We start from the raw sequence: 24,979 nt of genomic DNA on the forward strand, positions 1-24,979 counted from the left end.
CATCCCTAGACCATTGGTCTAGGTTTAACCTGAAGCTATACACCTGTACACCCCTCTAGTCCTAGTAGGTCGCCTTGTCTTAGAGTCTGCTCAAAATGACATAGCTTGTACCTCTAATTTATAGGGATTTTTTGTTTATTTATTTGTTATAATTTACTGTACATTTTTGTAAATATTGTATATTTTGATTTAGTGATACCTTGTATTTTTATTTGTTTCATTAAGGTTTGAAAAAGACCCTGTGGGTCGAAACGTTACCTACCTTGAAACACTGCGGTGATACTTTATTTTGGTGTTTGTAATAAAGAAAACCACGTTTGTTCAGTTAAAATCTTTGAAAATCTTTCTTTGAGTGCGACTGTTGTTATATAACAACTAGCCTCTTGACCCTGAGACAGGGCCAACAAGGTCTTCTCCGCTTGATCCACAGAATTCGGTTCATCATATAATAATCCTAAAGACTGAAAAAAGGAGTCTACATTAAGCAAGGCCGGATTCCCAGATTCCAGGGAAAATGCCCAATCCTGTGGATCGCCACGCAGCAGGGAGATGACAATTTTAACCTGCTGAATGGAATCACCAGAGGATCGAGGTCTCAGAGCAAAAAACAGTTTACAATTGTTTTTAAAACTCAAAAATTTGGACCTGTCACCAAAAAACAAATCAGGAATAGGAATCTTAGGCTCTAAAACAGGAGTCTGAACAATATAATCAGAAATACCCTGTACCCTAGCAGCAAGCTGGTCTACACGAGAAGCTAATTCCTGAACATCCATGCTAGCACAAGACTCCTCAGCCACCCATAGATAAAGAGGGAAGAGCAAACTGCAGAAAAAAAAAATGGCTCAACACCTTTCTTCCCTTCTTCTGAGATGCATTTAACTCATTATGGGCCAGTTGTACTGTTATGATCCGGTGACCTTGGAGTCGCATGAAACTTTCTCTGGAGTAGGTGGAAACTGTACTGACCGCAAATCCTGAACTAACACCGCAACTAGAAGTAGCTGTGGGGTGAGCCTAACAAACCCTAGACACCTCGACACAGCCGGAGGACTAAATACCCCTATAGATGGAAATAGGAATACTACCTTGCCTCAGAGCAGAACCCCAAAGGATAGGCAGCCCCCCACGAATAATGACTGTGAGTAAGAGAAGAAAAGACACACGCAGGTAGAAAACAGGATTTAGCAAAAGAGGCCACTCTAGCTAAATAGGAAAGGATAGGACAGAATACTAGGCGGTCAGTAATAAAACCCTTCCAAAAATATCCACAGCAGATAATACAAAAATTCCACAATCTAACTAAAGATGTGGAATGAATATCTGCAACCCCAGAGAATCCAACAAGACTGAGAAAATACTGACACAATCTAAGCTGGACAAAAAAACACAAAAGAATAGCACTGAATTATGAAGCACACAGCATGTGTGCCACAGAAACAAAACCAGACACTTATCTTTGCTGATATGGCAGAAAGGCAGGAGGAACCAGGCAGAGGTCCTACACCTCCCAACAACAATTGACAACTGGCAAGGACTAATGCACTGAATTACCACCTACTACCACCGGAGGGAACCCAAAAGCAGAATTCACAACAGAGGGCTATGCTAAGTGAAGAAATAAATAATCACATTGGCAGAGCTGGAGAAAAAATCCTTTGTACGCAGTCAGTTGAGATTTATTTCTTCTCCTGTCACAGCCTTTCTCCATCAGCTCACCAGTATGGATGCTTATGATACAGTTCCTCTGTCAGTTGAGACACAGGTCTTGGGAGCTATGTTTCTTCAGACTATAGCCCATCCTGACACGAGTAGGATGGGCTGCCGTTTCAATTATGGGAAGGGGGCCATTTTATTACATTCTCGGAGAACCCCTTTAAGTTTGATAAATCAAAAAGAAAGTTCATCTGGATAGTCCACAATGTATCACTTTCTGACAGACAAGATGGTCCAAAGCAGTGAGACATCTCTCAGTCCTAACATTGTGAATGACCTTTTGAAGCAAGTACCTCTGGATTCAGAAAACATGACCTGTCAGCAGCTTTCATTTGTCAGGGTCCTGGCTTTAATACTCCAATTATTTCCTAGAGCAAAGCTGCCAAAGTGCTCTATAACATACACTAGGTCATATCAACTACTTCTGGCTTTTCTTGATGGTTTAAAGATTTTTCACATGACTAGATATTAATTTAATGTGACAGAGTACGGTAAGTGTTACATACTTGTTATGGCTCCCTCTGCTGCTACATACATGTTATGGCGTCCTCTGCTGTTACATACTTGTTATGGCTCCCTCTAGTGCTACATACTTGCTATGGCACCCCTGCTGTTACATACTTGTTATGGCTCCCTCTGCTGTTACATACATGTTATGGCACCCTCTGCTGTTACATACTTGCTATGGCTCCCTCTGCTGCTACATACTTGTTATGGCTCCCTCTGCTGTTACATACATGTTATGGCTCCCTCTGCTGTTACATACATGTTATGGCACCCTCTGCTGCTACATACTTGTTATGGCTCCCTCTGCTGTTGCATACTTGTTATGGCACCCTCTGCTGTTACATACTTGTTATGGCACCCTCTGCTGTTACATACTTGTTATGGCACCCTCTGCTGTTACATACTTGTTATGGCACCCTCTGCTGTTACATACTCGCTATGGCGACCCTGCTGTTACATACTTGATATGGCGCCCTCTGCTGTTACATATTGCTATGGCGCCCTCTGCTGTTACATACTTGTATGCTTACTGTCAATTAAAAAGCTATTTTTTTCAAAGGGAACCTGTCACATTGAACGTGTAATCTCATCTGCCAGCAGTAGGTTATACAGGAGAAGGAGAGAAACAGACTGATCAGTATCAGAATCAGTATAATCTACATTATATTTAATTCAATCCCTGCTCATTCTGGGCTCAGGAGTCACGCGAGCAGTGACAGATACCTATGGCTGCACGCTTACACCGGAGGGCTGCCAATCACTCGTTAGGACCACCTTCTTGCCTATTAAGCCCAGAATGAGCAGGGATTTAATTGAACACAGTAAGGCCTCTTTCACACGTCAGTGGCTCCGGTACGTGTACTGACAGTTTTCTCACGTACCAGAGACACTGACACACGTAGACCCATTCAAATGAATGGGTCTATGCACATGCCTGCGTGTTTTCACGGACCATGTGTCTGTGTGCAAAACACGGTGACATGTCCGCTTTTCTCTGGCAGCACGGTCCGCCAAGCGTCCCGCACACGTGCACACGGAGAACAGTGTGCACTCTCCTCCGTGTGCACGTACCGCCGCAGGAGAAACAGCGCTACAGTTAAGCGCTGTTCCCAGCGTGTGGTGCTGAAGGCGGCATTCATCTCTTCTCCCCTGAGAGATGAATAGGGGTGGAGCCACATATTCATCACTGTAATGAGTGGCACCACGTGACCGCTCACACACGACAGGCTGCCGGCGCTAAGAGGAGGCATCACGGGAGCTGGGTGAGTATTTCTCTGCAAGCGGGCGGGCGCACGGGGGGTGGGAGGCGGGAGGTGACCCCAAACTTTATTTTTAACCAAAAAAATAAATAATTGATTTTTCATCTCTTCTCTCCTGCAGGGGAGAAGAGATGAATGCCGCCTTCAGCACCACACGCTGGGGACTGCGCTTACTGTAGCGCTGTCTCCTGCACGGTCCGTGTGGTCCTCAGGAGGCACACGGGCGGCACACGGCTGCCGCACTTGTGCCACACTAATGTGCCACGTGAGCACACGGACACGGATTACTCTGGTACCGGAATTATCTGGACGTGTGAGACTGGCCTAAATGTGAGGCCGGGATCACACATACGCGAGATACGGCCGAGTCTCGCAGGTGAAAACCCAGCTCCAGTGCCGGCACTCCGGAGCAGAGCGTGAGGCCACACAGCAATACATGGAGCTGCACGCTCCGCTCCGGAGTGCCGGCGCCAGAGCTGGGTTTTCACCTGCGAGACTCGGCCGTATCTCGCATATGTGTGATTCCGGTCTTAGACTGAATTTTTCTTTATAAACGTATGGAGTTGTATATTCAGCTCCTCCTGCTCTGTAATGTGATGCCCATAGATTGCCAACAATCCCAAAATGATGTTTTCTTTATAGAAGCTCCCCTCCTCCCAACAAAGTTTTTATCCTCTTAATATATTGCAATCATCAGATTATACAGCACTGTGCACTTACAATTGCTCATTTTACTTTCTACCCAGATAATTGTTCTCTTTTCTCTGCTCTATGTAGAAACAGGAAGTCTCTTGTCCCTGCATTTATCATTCCCTTCTTCATCTCCTGACCCAGCTGCTCCCTCCTCCCCTTTGCCATAGACTTTTGCAGTGACTCATAACTTGTACAAAGAAAATTGACGTCCTGTTTCTAGAGGTTAGAAGCATTCAGCTAGTCAGTTTTTAATCATGTGATCTCATAGACCTAATGGAAAAGAGAAGAATTATCTGGGTAGAAAGGCAAAATGAGGGGAGGAAGAGGACCTGGATTCAGAGTCACACTGATAAGTACTGCTGTATATTGTTCACCATGCTACTGCTTTCTAGTTAGTGTTTTATCTCACCCCAGAACTCCATTCACAGCTATATTTTTCAGTACTGCTGTTTAATGTCCTCCATGTTGTTCCTGCTTTCCAGTCAATGTTTCATCTCATCCCAGTGCTGGATTCACAGCCACATTGCTAAGTATTAGTGTATAATGTTCAACATGCTGCTACTTTCTAGTAAGTGTTTTAGCTCGCCCCTAGAGCTGTATTCACAGCTATACTGCTCAGTGCTCCTGTATGATGTACTCTATGTTGTTTGTTGTTTTAGTTTCTGAATACATAGAGAAAATAGAGTGGGAGTCTCTCATGTCTGTGTGTGGGAGAATACAAAGCAGCTTAAAGATAACGAAAAATTAAAGATGGAGCCTGCAGAGGCGAAGAATGGTGAAAAATGCATGCAAGTCAGATGATGGCCAGAAATATTGTCATTCCTCATGTACACACATGACAGCTCATGCTGAAAAGTCTCCTGAAATAATGCTTTGACCACGTACAACACAAATGCCCTTCCTATGTTTACAACACTGTATCAGTGCACCATTACGGTATTATTGTGCAGAGACCAGGCTGCATTGCTTTACCATAGGTGGTCTAGACTAGATACATACGTGAATCCGGCCTTACTCATACATAATAATAAATGGCTTTTTTCAGTGCATTGGCTACAAATTTATAATGTAAACATACTACATTTGAAGTATAAATATAATTGTATGAGAAGGGTGGTTTCATTTAGCAAAAAACATAAAATCCAATTAAATGCACCTTTTTTCTTTTTGCAACAACCTGTGAAAGCCTTGCTAGAAAATCCCCATATACCCCACAAGGCTGCGGCTCCGTCGTTCTGCTCATTTTCCCAATCAGTGGGAGTTGGATAACACCGATGGACTTGCAGACGGCCTATTTAGCAATATTTTTTTTTCTTAACTCTCCACCCACGTTAAATCCCTGGTGCACTCAGCAGAGAAACCAGATCAAAGGCAAATGTCAGAAATGATAATTCCAAAGGAAAGATCTTATGGGAATGTATCCCAATTACTGACTATTACAGTGGAGAGTGCAAATATACTGTCAGAGAGGGGAAAGAAAGCTGAAATGCTATCAGTCTCAGCAGCTATTCACCGATGGAGGAAAAAGACTACAAAAATCCTTTTTCTAAAGGAACTGTAAGAGTCATGTCGGTCTGGTAGTCGGGGGCAGGTATATCTCGTCCAGGTATTTGTCCTATGTGAATTAGGCCGCTCAGTATCTTCAGGATACCGAGGGGTTAATAAGTGCAGGAATAAAGGCTGACCAGCTGGAGGTTTCAGGTGTCAGCCTGGGGCACACAGAATGCCTGTCTGTGTGAGACAAACGTGAGTGAGAGCTGTGCTCATGATCTATGTAATGTTAGCTGGGAGGGAGAAGCCCCCCCAGTTGTTAGACAGCAACGTATTTGTTTAGTTAGCGCCGGACAGGCTAGGATTTATTTTTATGCTTTGTTTTCTGTATTTGCTTTCACTTTAATAAACCTGACCTGAGGTCAGTCAACTTGGAAACCTGCTGTCGCGTCAGAGTTCAATGCACAAACCACGTGACCTTTGACCCCAGCAAAGGCGATCCCGGAGTGTTTTGTCACAGAACCGATTCCAACATTATTATTCTCAATTATCATTATTCTATACTCAAAAATACTATTTGCCAGATACATTAAAATAATGTTTTTTCATAATTTTAATCTCAACAATTTGTGCTGATTTATTTCTTACTCTCTCTATAGTGAACGTCAGTTTTTTCTGATGAAGAACTCCAAATCCGCTGCATGGATACAGTATATTATAAATTCTGGCCACCACTAGAGGGAGCTAAAAAGCAAACTGTATACTGCTCATATGTAAAACTCAATAATAAGCCTGTATGCAGTAAGCCCCCCCCCCCCCCCAGTGGTGGCTTCAGGCAGCTAGAATTGTATTATTTGCCAGTATCTCTATGCAGAGGATTTGGAGCTGTGTAACAGAAAAAACTGCTAGAATTATACAATTTATAGTCTAAATAATAAGCACAAAATGTCAGACGTAGAAACAATACTATTAAGGCCAGTATTGTATTAATCTATGTATAATTCTGCAAAGCACGAACAACTTCATTGGTGACACTAATGGATTACTGCATTGGAAACTAAAATACTATATTTTTCCTCCTAGAGATGCTGATAGGAAAAAGGATTAAATACAGGTGGTAACACAGAGGACAGACTCTTTGTTGTCCCCAAAATGCCAACCTCATAGTATTGCCCAAAGTGCCAGCTTCCAAATAATGCCCATAGAGCCAACCTCAGTAATGCTCATAGTGCTAGCTTCATAGTAATGCCCATAGTGCCAGCCTCATAGTAATGCCCATAGTGTCAGCCTCATAGTAATGCCCATAGTGCCAGCCTCATAGTAATGCCCATAGTGCCAACCTCATAGTAATGCCCATAGTGCCAGGCACATAGTAATGCCCATAGTGCCAACCTCATAGTAATACGCATAGTGCCAGCCACATAGTAATGCCCATAGTGCCAGCCTCATAGTAATGCCCATAGTGCCAGCCTCATAGTAATGCCCATAGTGCCAGCCTCATAGTAATGCCCATAGTGCCAACCTCATAGTAATGTCTATAGTGTCAGCCTCATAGTAATCCCCATAGTGCCAGCCTCATAGTAATGCCCATAGTGCCAGCCTCATAGTAATGACGATAGTGTCAGCCTCATAGTAATGCCCATAGTGCCAGCCTCATAGTAATGCCCATAGTGCCAGCCTCACAAAAATGCCCATAGTGCCAACCTCACAGTAATGCCCATAGTGCCAACATCACAGTAATGCCCATAGTGCCAGCCTCATAGTAATGCCCATAGTGTAAGCCACATAGTAATGCCCATAGTGTCAGCCTCATAGTAATGCCCATAGTGCCAGCCACATAGTAATGCCCATAGTGCCAGCCTCATAGTAATGCCCATAGTGCCAGCCTCATACTAATGCCCATAGTGTAAGCCACATAGTAATGCCCATAGTGCCAGCCTCATAGTAATGCCCATAGTGCCAGCGTCATAGTAATGCCCATAGTGCCAGCCACATAGCAGTGCACTTAGTGCCAGAGGCAACCTTAGGAGGCCTTTCTCCATTTCATAGGTCCAGGGCTGGACTGGCCATCTGGCAATTCAGGCAAATGCCAGAAGGGCCTGTCTGGTCATGGGCAGCCTTGTCTGCTACATTGTTAGCAGAATCTGTGTTCTCAAGATACCCATACTGTTAAAAGTTGTGATGAAGCACAAAGTCGCTGACTCCATCACTTACTCCAACAGGCCAAAGGTATCATTAGAAATATTGGTCTTGTAGTAAATCTTCCTTTCCTCCATCCAGGGTAATATTAGTAATATATCCCATCTGGTTCTTGGGGACGGGGACAACATGGACCTGTGTGATTTCAAATGCCAGGACTGAATTTCAGCCCAAGTCCAAACCTGCAAAGGTCCCATAGTTGTGGCACGAACAGCCCCTACCCAAAGGATGCATCATGACTTACACATCACATTTGAAGAAATAATGGATGTTCAGAATAAATAAAAAAAAATATGAAGGAAGTAATATTAGTAATAAGTAATCACAGCAAATGCAAGACTGAGGATGGATTGACCATGAACTGCAGTACCCCCTATGACCAATAGGTGGCAATGAAAGTTTTCCATTCTTGGTACCAAAAAAAAAAGAGAAAAGCGGCATTACTTTATGTAGCTCTTAAAACAGAAGGAAACATTTTGTTTAACCCAGGATTGGGCACAGACAGGAGAGGACCCCTGTGCAAGGACCCTCTGCAGACCAGTCATAGTGCACAATTCCACCTGCCTTGGAGGAGGCAGTGGCCCCCTTACATCTTCGTACAGGTTGCACCAATGTTATGTCCACCCCGGCTTCATCTCTTAATGAAGCGTTTTTTTTTCCAGTTTTGCTTTCCCTTTTCCATCTTACAAGAGCCATATGTGTTTTCTTTATCCATCCACAGTTGTAGATATTAATGACACCATTCATTTTACCATGTAATGTACTAAAAAAAATGGCAAAAAATCCAAGGTAAAATAGTAAAAACACACAAAAAAACTTGTATGAATTTTTTCCAGACCTTTTCATTTTCCAGCCATGGGAGCTGTATGAGGGTTTATTTTATGTGTACTAAGCTGTGGTTTGTAATGGTACCATTCCGGGTACAAAGTCTTCACTGTATTCTGAGGGGTTGGTGGGACAAAAAACCCATAATGGAAGTGTATCAATTTTTTTGTTCTTTGGGGTCTTATCTATATATATAATTGTCTAAGGGTTTTTCCGTCTGTCTGTCTGTCTTTCTGTCTGTCTGTCTGTCTGTCCTAGAAATCCCGCGTCTCTGATTGGTCGAGGCCGCCAGGCCTCGACCAATCAGCGACGGGCACAGTATCGACGTAGATGTCATAATGGTTGCCATGGCGACGATGTCATAAAGGTTGCCTCGACCAATCAGCGACGGGCACAGTCTGCCGCGAATTCTGGAATCATCATTGTCCATATACTACAGGGACATGCATATTCTAGAATACCCGATGCGTTAGAATCGGGCCACAGTCTAGTCTACTATATAATTGTCTAAGGATCACTTCCGTCTGTCTGTCTGTCTTTCTGTCTGTCACGGATATTCATTGGTCGCAGCCTCTGTCTGTCATTGAAATACAAGTCGCTGACTGGTTGCGGCAAAACGGCCACGACCAATCAGCGACGGGCACAGTCCGGTGGCAAATGGCCGCTCCTTCCTCCCCGCAGTCAGTGCCCGCTCCATAATCCCCTCCAGTCAGCGCTCACACAGGGTTAATGGCAGCGGTAACGGACCGCGTTATGCCTCGGTGTAACGCACTCCGTTAACGCTGCTATTAACCCTGTGTGACCAACTTTTTACTATTGATGCTGTCTATGCGGCATCAATAGTTAAAAGATCTAATGTTAAAAATAATTTTAAAAAAATAAAAATAGTTATATACTCACCGTCTGTCGGCCCCCCGAATCCAGAACTGGCCTTTCCTGCTCCTCGCGACGCTCCGGTGACTGCTCCATGCATTGCGGTCTCGCGAGATGATGACGTAGCGGTCTAGCGAGACCGCTACGTCATCATCTCGCGAGATCGCAATGCACTCTTGGGACCAGAGCGCGCGAGGAGCATCGGTAAACGCCTCGCTTGGATCAGGGGCCAACAGAAGGTGATTATATAACTATTTTTTATTTTAATTCTTTTTTTTAACAGGGATATGATGCCCACATTGCTATATACTGCGTGAACTGTGCAATATATTACATGGGCTGTGCAATATACTACGTGGGCTGTGCAATATACTACGTGGGCTGTGCAATATAATACGTGGGCTGTGCAATATAATACGTGGGCTGTGCAATATACTATGTGGGCTGTGCAATATACTACGTGGGCTGTGCAATATAATACGTGGGCTGTGCAATATAATACGTGGGCTGGGCAATATACTACGTGGGCTGTGCAATATACTACGTGGGCTGTGCAATATAATACGTGGGCTGTGCAATATACTATGTGGCTGGGCAATATACTGCGTGGGCTGTGCAATATACTACGTGGGCTGTGCAATATACTACGTGGGCTGTGCAATATAATACGTGGGCTGTGCAATGTACTACGTGGGCTGTGCAATATACTACGTGGGCTGTGCAATATACTACGTGGGCTGTGCAATATAATACGTGGGCTGTGCAATATAATACGTGGGCTGTGCAATATACTATGTGGGCTGTGCAATATAATACGTGGGCTGTGCAATATAATACGTGGGCTGTGCAATGTACTGCATGGGCTGTGCAATATACTACGTGGGCTGTGCAATGTAATACGTGGCTGTGCAATATACTACGTGGGCTGTGCAATATACTACGTGGGCTGTGCAATATACTACGTGGGCTGTGCAATATACTATGTGGGCTGTGCAATATACTATGTGGGCTGTGCAATATACTACGTGGGCTGTGCAATATATTACGTGGGCTCTGCAATATACTACGTGGCTGTGCTATATACTACGTGGGCTGTGCAATATACTACGTTGCCTGTGTTATACACTACATGGGCTGTTATATACTACATGGCCTGTGTTATACACTACGTGGGCTGTTATATACTACGTGAGCTGTGTTATATGCTACGTGGGCTGTTATAAACTAAGTGGCTGTGTTATATGCTATGTGGGCTGTTATACACTCCTTGGCTGTGTTATATACAACGTTGCTGTGCTATATACTCCGTGGGCTGTGTTATATACTACGTGGCTGTGTTACGTACTCCGTTGGCTCTGCTATATACTCCGTGGGCTGTGCTATATACTACGCGGCTGTGCTATATACGGTACTACATGGCTGTGCTATATACTACGTGGCTGTGCTATATACTCCGTGGGCTGTGTTATATACTACGTGGCTGTGCTATATACTCCATGGGCTGTGCTATATACTCCATGGGCTGTGCTATGTACTACGTGGCTGTGCTATTTACTACGTGGGCTGTTATATACTATGTAGCTGTGCTATATACTACGTGGCCGACCGCGAACAATCAGCGACAGGCGCAGGATTTGAAACACGCTTCGCTAATTGGTCGCGGCCGGCCAAATCCTGTGTATTTAATGTATTATTCTAAAATCTTCATAAATAAACTACATACATATTCTAAAATACCCGATGCGTTAGAATCGGGCTTCTAGTTAATTTTATATTCTCATAGATTGCTCTTTTACGGATGTGGAGATGCTAAATATGCTTATTATGGGTGATAAAATGGAAGGAAATTCTAATTTTTACTATTCATTTATTTTTTAAATATTTTAAGATTTTTTTTTTTTTTTTACTTTTCCCTTCATTTTTCAGTTTCCATACAAGGCGTGAACCTGCAATCATTTCATCACATCCCAGGTGTGATTATTACATAACGACAACCCCCAAATATATAATGTCTCATCAGCATCTAATGAATATTAATCCATTTTAGAGAAAAGGTCTGAGCGGCTTTTTAAGGAAGGATCACGTCCGCTGTCTCACACTAATGATCACAATCTTCTCCGCTTCTTTGTCATTTAGCAGATCAATATTTCTTGGAAAACTTTCTAAAAATATCCTCAGACTAAATCTACGGCCGGAAGTTCAGGACAGAAACGTCTGATCCTTCCATCTGCTTAATTCATTGTAAACAGCCTAAATAAATGAACTAAACCGAGATCTAGATACAATGTATCCAAATATAGAGAGCAGACACATCCCTTATATACTGCACCACACGGGACACATCCTCTATATACTGCACCACACGGGAAACATCCTCTATATACTACACCACACGGGACACATCCTCTATATACTACACCACACGGGACACCTCCTCTATATACTACACCACACGGGACACATCCTCTATATACTACACCCCACAGGACACATCTTCTATATACTGCACCACACGGGGCACATCCTCTATATACTACACCACACGGGGCACATCCTCTATATACTACACCCCACAGGACACATCCTCTATATACTGCACCACACGGGACACATCCTCTATATACTGCACCACACGGGCCACATCCTCTATATACTGCACTACACGGGACACATCCTCTATATACTACACCACACGGGACACATCCTCTATATACTACACCACACGGGACACATCCTCTATATACTACACTACACGGGACACCTCCTCTATATATTACACCACACGGGACACATCCTCTATATACTACACCACACGGGACACATCCTCTATATACTACACCACACGGGACACCTCCTCTATATATTACACCACACGGGACACATCCTCTATATACTACACCACACGGGACACATCCTCTATATACTACACCACACGGGACACATCCTCTATATACTACACTACACGGGACACATCCTCTATATACTGCACCACACGGGACACATCCTCTATATACTACACCACACGGGACACATCCTCTATATACTACACCACACGGGACACCTCCTCTATATACTACACCACACGGGACACATCCTCTATATACTACACCACACGGGACACCTCCTCTATATACTACACCACACGGGACACATCCTCTATATACTACACCCCACAGGACACATCTTCTATATACTGCACCACACGGGGCACATCCTCTATATACTACACCACACGGGGCACATCCTCTATATACTACACCCCACAGGACACATCCTCTATATACTGCACCACACGGGACACATCCTCTATATACTGCACCACACGGGCCACATCCTCTATATACTACACCACACGGGACACATCCTCTATATACTACACTACACGGGACACATCCTCTATATACTGCACCACACGGGACACATCCTCTATATACTACACCACACGGGACACATCCTCTATATACTACACCACACGGGACACATCCTCTATATACTGCACCACACGGGACACATCCTCTATATACTGCACCACACGGGACACATCCTCTATATACTACACCACACCGGACACATCCTCTATATACTGCACCACACGGGACACATCCTCTATATACTGCACCACACGGGACACATCCTCTATATACTGCACCACACGGGACACATCCTCTATATACTACACCACACGGGACACATCCTCTATATACTGCACCACACGGGACACATCCTCTATATACTGCACCACACGGGACACATCCTCAATGTACTGCACCACACGGGACACATCCTCTATATACTGCACCACACAGGACACATCCTCTATGTACTACACCACACGGGACACATCCTCTATGTACTGCACCACACGGGACACATCCTCTATATACTACACCCCACGGGGCACATCCTCTATATACTGCACCACACGGGACACATCCTCTATATACTGCACCACACGGGACACATCCTCTATATACTACACCACACGGGACACATCCTCTATATACTGCACCACACAGGACACATCCTCTATATACTGCACCACACGGGACACATCCTCTATATACTGCACCACACAGGACACATCCTCTATATACTACACCACACGGGACACATCCTCTATGTACTGCACCACACGGGACACATCCTCTATATACTGCACCACACGGGACACATCCTCTATATACTGCACCACACGGGACACATCCTCTATATACTGCACCACACGGGACACATCCTCTATATACTGCACCACACGGGACACATGCTCTATATACTACACCACACAGGACACATCCTCTATATACTACACCACACGGGACACATCCTCTATATACTACACCACACAGGACACATCCTCTATATACTACACCACACGGGACACATCCTCTATATACTACACCACACAGGACACATCCTCTATATACTGCACCACATGGGACTCATCCTCTATATACTACACCACACAGGACACATCCTCTATATACTGCACCACACGGGACACATCCTCTATATACTACACCACACGGTACACATCCTCTATATACTACACCACACGGGACACATCCTCTATATACTACACCACACGGGACACATCCTCTATATACTACACCACACGGGACACATCCTCTATATACTGCACCACACGGGACACATCCTCTATATACTGCACCACACAAGACACATCCTCTATATACCACACCACACGGGACACATACTCTATATACTACACCACACGGGACACATCCTCTATATACTGCACCACACAAGACACATCCTGTATATACTACACCACACGGGACACATCCTCTATATACTACACCACACGGGACACATCCTCTATATACTACACCACACAGGACACATCCTCTATATACCACACCACACGGGACACATCCTCTATATACTACACCACACGGGACACATCCTCTATATACTGCACCACACAAGACACATCCTGTATATACTACACCACACGGGACACATCCTCTATATACTACACCACACGGGACACATCCTCTATATACTGCACCACACAAGACACATCCTGTATATACTACACCACACGGGACACATCCTCTATATACTACACCACACGGGACACATCCTCTATATACTACACCACACGGGACACATCCTCTATATACTGCACCACACAAGACACATCCTGTATATACTACACCACACAAGACACATCCTCTATATACTACACCACACGGGACACATCCTCTATATACTGCACCACACAAGACACATCTTCTATATACTACACCACATGGGACACATCCTCTATATACTACACCACACGGGACACATCCTCTATACTCTATATACTACACCACACAGGACACATCCTCTATATACTACACCACACAGGACACATCCTCTATATACTGCACCACACGGGACACATCCTCTATATACTACACCACATGGGACTCATCCTCTATATACTACACCACACAGGACACATCCTCTATATACTGCACCACATGGGACTCATCCTCTATATACTACACCACGTGGGACACATCCTCTATATACTGCACCACATGGGACTCATCCTCTATATACTACACCACATGGGACACATCCTCTATATACTACACCACATGGGACACATCCTCTATATACTACACCACACGGGACACATCCTCTATATACTACACCACACGGGACACATCCTCTATATACTACACCACACGGGACACATCCTCGATATACTACACCACACGGGACACATCCTCTATATACTACACCACACGGGACACATACTCTATATACTACACCACACAGGACACATCCTCTATATACTACACCCCACAGGACACATCCTCTATATACTACACCACACGGGACACATCCTCTATATACTGCACCACATGGGACTCATCCTCTATATACTACACCACACAGGACACATCCTCTATATACTGCACCACACGGGACACATCCTCTATATACTACACCACACGGTACACATCCTCTATATACTACACCACACGGGACACATGCTCTATATACTACACCACACAGGACACATCCTCTATATACTACACCACACGGGACACATCCTCTATATACTACACCACACAGGACACATCCTCTATATACTACACCACACAGGACACATCCTCTATATACTACACCACAGAGGACACATCCTCTATATACCACACCACACGGGACACATCCTCTATATACTACACCACACGGGACACATCCTCTATATACTACACCACAAGGGACCCATCCTCTATATACTACACCACACTGGACACATCCTCTATATACTACACCACACGGGACACATCCTCTATATACTGCACCACACAAGACACATCCTCTATATACTACACCACACGGGACACATCCTCTATATACTGCACCACACAAGACACATCTTCTATATACTATACCACATGGGACACATCCTCTATATACTACACCACACGGGACACATCCTCTATATACACCACACAGGACACATCCTCTATATACTACACCACACAGGACACATCCTCTATATACACCACACAGGACACATTTTCTATGTACTACACCACATGGGACTCATCCTCTATATACTACACCACACAGGACACATCCTCTATATACTGCACCACATGGGACTCATCCTCTATATACTACACCACATGGGACACATCCTCTATATACTGCACCACACGGGACACATCCTCTATATACTACACCACATGGGTCACATCCTCTATATACTACACCACACGGGACACATCCTCTATATACTGCACCACACGGGACACATCCTCTATATACTACACCACATGGGACACATCCTCTATATACTACACCACACGGGACACATCCTCTATATACTGCACCACACGGGACACATCCTCTATATACTACACCACATGGGACGCATCCTCTATATACTACACCACACGGGACACATCCTCTATATACTACACCACATGGGACACATCCCTTATATATTACACCACACAGAACACATTTTCTATATACTACACCACACGGGACACATCCTCTATATACTACACCACATGGGACACATCCCTTATATATTACACCACACAGGACACATTTTCTATATACTACACAGCTTGTATTTGCGGCTGATGGAGATGAGGTTACAACGCATTTACATGTCCCAATAGATAACATGGATTCTAGTTTGGCTTTGACTGAGCCAGAGATGAACAAACCAGGGGAGATATTAATCTTGCACACCACAGGTTAATATACAGACTCGAGAAAATACATAACCTGACCCTGATTTGTCCCTGCCTGTACACGGCACAATGGCGACCCCACTCAACGCCGGCTGGTACTGAGGGTCCTTAAAGGGAATCTGTCACCCCAAAAATTGGCTATAAACTAAGCCCACCGGCATCAGGGGCTTATTTACAGCATTCTGCAATTCTATAGATAAGCCCCGATGTATCCTGAAAGATAAGAAAAACAGGTTAGATTATACTCACCCAGGGGTGGTCCGGGTGTGGTCTGGTCCGATGGGCATCGCGGTCCGGGTCTGGCGCCTCCCATCTTCATACGATGATGTCCTCTTCTTGTCTTCTTGCCGCGGCTCCTGCGCAGGTGTACTGATTTGCCCTGTTGAGGGCAGCGTAAAGTACTGCAGTGCGCAGGCGCTGGGCCTCTCTGACCTTTCCCGACACCTGCGCACTGCAGTACTTTGCTCTGCCCTCAACAAGAAAAATCAGTACACCTGCGCCGGAGCCGCAGGAAGAAGACAAGAAGAGGACGGCATCATATTAAGATATGAGGTGCCGGACCCAGACCGCGATGCCCATCGGACTGGACCACAGCGGGACCGCCCCTGGGTGAGTATAATCTAACCTGTTTTTCTTATCTTTCAGGTGACATCGGGGCTTATCTGCAGCATTACAGAATGCATTACAGAATGCTGTAGATAAGCCCCTGATGCTGGTGGCCTTAGTTTATAGGCCATTTTTGGGGTGACAGATTCCCTTTAACTGCACTATCAACAGTACACAGAGTGCAGCCCAAAACAACAGAAGGTAGTGCACAGACAGAGGGAGAGACACAGAGCTGAAGACGTATTCACACAGTTGTACATGAAAGATGAAAGGAACCCAAAGAGACGTTCCGTATGTCTGAAAACCCACAGACCCTGAATGTAACCAAATGGTAAAATTGATGAGAGGGGGAACATGAAAATAAACCTGAGCAAGATACTCCTGCACTGGGAAGCTAGGACGCCAAACATTCGTCTTAGAATATAGCCAGTAAAGACGCCACATGCCAGGAGAGTATAAAAAGCCCTCACACGATGAGGTAGGACAAAACAAAATGAGAAAGTGAAAACACCTGCATAGATGCAACACAGCAAAGACAAAAGCATCATCAGCAGGAGGACAGAGACCACACAGGCTGACGTCAGTCATCGAGGGAAAATGACTCACAGCCAGAGGTCACTGGATCGAGCCCCGGACTTGAGTCAAGTCACAATTGTTTTAAAGAGAGGTGAACATGGTAGATGGGTAAAAAAATAATACTGCAGCTATGTGAAATGAGGCAGAAGTTTGTGCTGGTATGTGTCTCATTAGAAGTTTGTCATATTTTCAGCTTGACCCATCGCCATCTGTTGGTCAGTAGTGGTACTACAGGCGGATAATTCTCGAACGCACTAGCTCTATTATTAGTGATGAGCGAGTGTACTCGTTGCTCGGGTTTTCCCAAGCACGCTCTGGTGATCTCCGAGTATTTGTTATTGCTCGGAGATATAGTTTTCATCGCCTCAGTTGCATGATTTACGGCTGCCAGATGCGCTGAATACATGTGAGGAATGCCTGTTTGTTAGGGAATTCCCACATGTATTCAGCCTGTCCAGCAGTCGTAAATCATTCAGCTGAGGCGATGAAAACTAAATCTCCGAGCAATAAGGGTATGTGCACACGATGCGGATCTGCAGCGTTTCCGCAGCTGCGGGTCTGCAGTAGTTTCCCATGAGTTTACATTACAATGTAAACCTATGGAAAACAAAAAACGCTGTGCACATGCTGAGGAAAAAAGCACGCGGAAACGCAGCGGTTTACATTCCGCAGCATGTCACTTCTTTCTGCGGATTCCACAGCAGTTTTACAGCTGCTCCAATAGAAAACCGCAGTTGTAAAACCGCAGTGAAATCTGCAGAAAAACCGCGATAACTCTGCAGCAAAAACGCAGCGTTTTTGCCCTGCAGATTTATCAAATCCACTGTGGAAAAATCCGCAGTGGACCATTATACGTGTGCACATAGCCTTACAAATACTCGGAGATCACCTGAGCGTGCTTGGGAAAACCCGATCAATGAGTACTCTCGCTCATCACTATCTATTATCAACACAAAGCTTGTACTTTAGGTTGTTTTTTTCCCATTATGTTCAACATTAATGGATCGATCTACTGCAGGGGTGGGCAATTAATTTTGCCATGGGGCCGCATGAGAAATTGGGATGGTTTTAGAGGGCCGGACTAATATAATTACCGTATTTTTCGGACTATAAGACGCACCGGACCATAAGGCGCACCCCAAATTTGGGGTGAAAATTGCAGAAAAAAATATTTTTTATAAGATGGGGGTCCGTCTTATTGTCCGAATTTACAGTATCTTATCTGAAGGCTGGCGGTGGCAGAGCAGGGTCACAGGAGGCATGGTGTCGGCAGAGGTGGGGTGATGCGGTGTGGCGTGCACCTGAGCAGGGTCCCTTCCTGCTTAGGTGGGCGACGCCACGGCCTGGTGTCCATGGGGGGGGTTGCAGCAGTGGTGTGGCGACGGCAGAGGTGCGGCATGGCTTGCGCAGGGTCCTTTCCACCGGTGAGGTGACGCAGCGGCCCGGAATGCAATGTGAGCAGCAGAGCCAGGTTGATTATCGGTGGCGGTGGCCATCTTCCCGAGGCCGCGCGTGCGCAGATGGAGTGCTCTGCTTCACGGGGCTTCAGGAAAATGGCCGCGCGTGCGCAGATGGAGATCGCGGTGGCCATTTTCCTGAAGCCGAGATCTAAATCTGCAAACTCGGCTTCAGGAAAATGGCCACCGCGATCTCCATCTGCGCACGTGTGGCCTCCCGCGGCCATTTTCCTGAAGCCCCGTGAAGCAGAGCACTCCATCTGCTCACGCGCGGCCTCCACCGATATTCAACCCGGCTCTGCTGCTCACATTGCACGTGACGTACAGGGCCGATGCGTATGAGCTCAGGGCCTTCACTCCAGCCACCAGCGGTCCTCCTCAGAAGCGTCTGGCGGCTGGCCGAGCGGTGCCGGGGGCAGCTGTCAGAAGTGACAGCTAGCTGGCGGGCCGTTTAAAATCATCAGGCGGGCCGTATGCGGGCCGCATCTTGCCCATGTCTGATCTACTGGGATAGAGTTTTCTATATAGCAATTACTCTATTCTCATATATCACTATAGTAAGTACTTGGGATTTACTTACAATGGTTGCTTTATTTTTCCATTTAATTTTGAAGTCACTTCATCATAAAACTGCAAAAAAGAAATATATAAGGGTATGTGCACACGTAGGTGGGATCTCTGCAGAATTTTCCTCACCTGTTTTTGTAAATCTGCAGGTAAACTGCACTGCAGATTACCTGTGGATTTACTGCGGATGTACCGCGGTTTTTTTACGGATTCCACCTGCGGTTTTACATTTGCAGATTCCTATTGTGGAGCAGATGTAAACCGCAGCGGAATCCACACAAAGAATTGACATGCTGCGAAATATAAACTGCGGTGTTTCCGCGTGTTTTTTTCCGCAGCATGTGCACTGCGGATTCTGTTTTCCATAAGTTTACATGGTACTGTAAAGTTATGGAAAACAGCTGCAGATCCGCAGCGTCAAAACCGCTGCGGATCCGCAGTAAAATCCGCACCATGTGCACATACCCTAACATTACAAATGATTGTAGTTCTCTTGGTGGTTAAGAAACCATCTGCTGTCTGTTGCCAGCTTAGTAAAAATATCTGCACCCATTTCCAAGGGCATAACTATAGTGGATGCAGGATGTGCAGTCACACCTGGGGCCACAGGGGTCTCTTTGGCCCATATGAATAGACCAGTAGTTGGAGGTCTTGCTGGAGATTATTTTACACTGGGGCTGTCAAAGCTTCAAGTTACACAACTGCCCATAACAATTCATGGGAATAGACACACATTCCTCACATTTCGGATAACGCGACGTTAAGGGTAAGGTTCCACGTTCCGGATTGCCGGCGCTTTGGACGGAGTGGAAAACTCGCTCCGCCCAAAGCGCTGCCCCCATTTTTACGCGTGGTGATTCCGGATGTGTTCATTGCACACATCTGGAATCTCCGCACCCCATTCATAGGGCCCTGTGACTTACCTTGCGGTGACACAGTGTCGCCGCAAGGTAAACGGACGGGATTTCATAAAATCCCCTCCACTATGCTGTAACATTTAGACGTTGCAGGTTGAACGCTGCGGTTGTATGCAGCGTTCAATCCGCAGCTAATCCGGATGTAATCCTGAACGTGGACACTTACGTGTGCGGATTTTGCTGCGGATCCGCAGCAGATTGGCCGCTGCGGATTCGCAGCAGTTTTTCGTGAGTTTACAGTACCATGTAAACCTATGGAAAACAAAATCCGCAGTGCACATGATGCAGAAATAACCACACGGAAATGCTGCATTGTTTATTCCGCAGCATGTCAATTCCTTGTGCGGATTCCGCAGCGGTTTACACCTGCTCCATAATAGGAATCCGCTACTGTAAAGTGTAAAACCGCAGGTGGAATCCACACAAAAACCGTGAAAAAAAGCAGTAAATCCGCAGTGCGGATTTCCTGCGGATTTACCAAAATCAGTGCGGAAAAATCCGCACACCTTTCCGCAACGTGTGCACATACCCTTAAGTGTTGGAGAAAAAAAAAAAGATGGAAAAACGGGAGTCTCCATTGCAGGAGAAGCGGGTGACCTCCAGGGCTGAGTTTGGTATTAATGGTGGTCTAAACATGGGGTCACCCTAGGGAGGGGGCTGTTCCTGGTAGTCCTCAAGGGCTGGGAGAGGGCACAGTCTAATGAATGGGGGGGGATGCAAGTAGTAAAAACGCAGCAAAAATTCACAGAAAATGCATGTATTTTACATGGCGCTTTTACTGCCAGCACTTGTGTGTGAATGCTCCCTATTAGTGATGAGCGAGTGTACTCGTTGCTCATGTTTTCCAGAGCACGCTCGGGTGGTCTCCGAGTATTTAGGACTGCTCAGAGATTTAGTTCTTGTTGATTCAGCTGCTTGATTTACAGCTATTAGCCAGGCTGAGTACATGTGGGGGTTGCCTGGTTGCTAGGGATTCCCCACATGTAATCAAGCTGTCTAGTAGTCGCAAATCATCTAGCTGTGGCAAGAAAAACTAAATCTCCGAACACTAATAAATACTCGGAGACCACCCGAGCGTGCTCAGGAAATCTCGAGTAACGAGTATCCCATCACTCAGCTCAGCTCATCACTACTCCCTATGTCTGTTTAAGCTGCACACTGAACCATTCAAGCAATCCCTCCACCTACAGAACTGCAACCTCCAAGATGTCATGCCCTCTGAGATCTGACACCAGCAAGACTATTGTGTGTAAGAAAAGACAAAGGAAAGTTCTTCTGCTTTAAAGGAAAGGTATAATCAGGAAATGACCTATTGTTTAAATCAGGTTTTTGTGTTAAATGTATATTTTTTTGTTTGGCAATGCTAATCCACATGTACATTAGCATCAATAGACTGGTTCAGACCTTATCATATGTATTAAAGCATTTCATGACTGTGTGTAAAGGCCACTATGAATGGGAGGAGGAGGAGGTGTGCTGTGACATCACCTATTGTGAATGGATCATGTGTTATGTACTGTATATAGAGGTGTTATCAGTCATTGTACAGGAGGAGGAGGTGAGCTGTGACATCACCTATTGTGAATGGTGGATCCTGTGTTATCTACTGTATATAGAGGTGTTATCAGTCATTGTACAGGAGGAGGAGGTGAGCTGTGGCATCACCTATTGTGAATGATGGATCCTGTGTAATCTACTGTATATAGAGGTGTTATCAGTCATTGTACAGGAGGAGGAGGTGAGCTGTGACATCACCTATTGTGAATGGTGGATCCTGTGTTATCTACTCTATATAAAGGCGTTATCAGTCATTGTACAAGAGGAGGAGGAGGTGAGCTGTGACATCACCTATTATGAATGGTGGATCATATGTTATAAGCTGCATATAGAGGTGTTACATTAATCTAGCCTCTGATTGTAATGACACTGCTATAAAATACTCTAAATGGCCATTGTAAAAACTGTAATATTTAAAAAAAAAAAAAATTACAGATTGTAACATAAATACCAATTTTCTATTTATTTTTTTTAAATATAAATAACACAAAAACATATTAAACAATATGTAATGTAACTTTTTCATGATACGATACATTCCTTTTAGCCAACTCTAGTCTGTGACTGTTATTTTATCAGGTGAACCGCACAAACACCCTCTTACACAGGCAGCATCAGCGTCCTGGACGAGGATGTAAATATATCTGGGTTCCTACATCACCCCCAATGTTGTCACGTGTCACTGCATGTAATGATAACATATACGATCTATGTACAATATATTCCTGTATATAATAATATATCACCATTTACAATGGTTATTACCTTACAGTGCAAACAGAAGTCATTGCTGTAGTTACAGATGGAAGTAGTGATACGACCAATAAAAATTATGCCTTTTTGGTTGAGATCCCATGCGCCAATCATGAGAAATCTAATGTAAAGTCTATGTGCAAATCAGGAAGGAAGTGAATTTTGGGCATGTGAAAGGACTTGAACTGCTTCTTGCAAATGCATTGTCACGCCCCAAGTGCACTTCCAACCTGATTTACATATGGATCCAATCTTAGACTTCTCATGACTGGCACATCTACTCAAAAAAATAACATTTTTATTGGGGGACAATCGCCTTGCACGCCCCCACCACTACCTCCATACATAAAAATGGGCTGACTAGTTCCCTGTAAGTTGAAAATGTTAATCCCTTCATGTCCACAATGCTAACACCCCCCCCAAACTGTAGCGGCACGCCAAGTAGTAAGCAGCACTTGTGAGCATGAGCCTGGATACACTGACGTCTGGAAGCTGAGCCTGTTCTGGATCAGCGGAAACACAAGGAAGTGGCGTCGCTGCGGATGTGTTTAATTGCCAGACTCTGGACGCTGTCAGCATTAGCCACGTAATAATCTCGACAGCTCGTCCATTTATGATATTGAATATATACTGTAATTTGGAGCTTATTCGATTATTCTCACCATAATGGGATTATCTATATGTCGAGATCATGACGCTGTGGCCATTATCAGCCACGACGGCCCCAATCTGCGCGTAAAGGCCACATATGGCCAAATCTTAATAAATCATGATTATACTATTTGTCCTTACTTATGAAACAAAAAAAGTCCAGGGAAACTAAAGTACGGTAGTATCATGCAGAATAAATATTCCATTTTCTTCTGCAACCTCTGTCTTCATATCACACCAAGGATGAGCAGCAGGTCATAACAGCCAGGGGGCTCCACTGAGAATTAAGGCGCTTGTCATGGAGGCGTGAATAATTCTAAGGGTATGTGCACACGTCGCGGATTCGTGTGCGGATTTTTCTGTGCAGATGCTGAAAAATCCGCAGGTAAAACGCCCTGCATTTTACCTGCGGATTTTGTGCGGATTTCACCTGCATTTTGACACCTGCGGATTCCAATTATGGAACAGGTATAAAATGCTGCGGAAAATAAACCGCAGCGTTTCCTCGTGGTATTTTCCAAAGCATGTACACTGTGGATTTCATTTTCCACAGGTTTACATGGTACTGTACACCGCATGGAAAACTGCTGCGAATCTGCAGCGTCAAATCTGCAACATGTGCACAGACCCTAAGACTGCAGAAATCTGTAAAGCAGCTTTTTGTGCTGAATTTGGAAAAAAACACTAGTTATATTGGATATATTATCCCCTATCTATGGATAAGGAAAATGTTGCTGATTGCTGGGGGATCAATTAGGGGAACCAGCAGCGATCCCGACAACAAGACTAAAGGTACCGTCACACTAAACGACTTTATAACGATATCGCTAGCGATCCGTGACGTTGCAGCGTCCTCGCTAGCGATATCGTTTAGTTTGACACGCAGCAGCGATCAGGATCCTGCTGTGATATCGCTGGTCGGAGCTAGAAGTCCAGAACTTTATTTGGTCGTCAGGTCGGCGTGTATCGTCGTGTTTGACAGTAAAAGCAACGATGCCAGCAATGTTAAACATGGAGCTAACGACCTGTGAGAACGATAAGTGAGTCACCGTTACGTCACAGGATCGCTCCTGCATCGTTCTGGAGCTGCTGTGTTTGAC

General features: G+C 45.0%; 1 long non-coding RNA gene across 1 annotated transcript in view; it reads right to left on the reverse strand.

The window, feature by feature from the left end:
* Nucleotides 1-404: 404 nt before the first annotated feature.
* Nucleotides 405-24,979, reverse strand: part of LOC143787773 (uncharacterized) — a 75,311-nt gene continuing 50,736 nt past the window's right edge. The window contains exon 3 of the long non-coding RNA XR_013218462.1: nt 405-461. This is a non-coding gene — a long non-coding RNA (uncharacterized LOC143787773). The remainder of the gene's footprint in view (nt 462-24,979) is intronic.

Source organism: Ranitomeya variabilis, chromosome 8, assembly GCF_051348905.1.
Source record: "Ranitomeya variabilis isolate aRanVar5 chromosome 8, aRanVar5.hap1, whole genome shotgun sequence".
Taxonomy (NCBI): Eukaryota; Metazoa; Chordata; class Amphibia; order Anura; family Dendrobatidae; genus Ranitomeya; species Ranitomeya variabilis.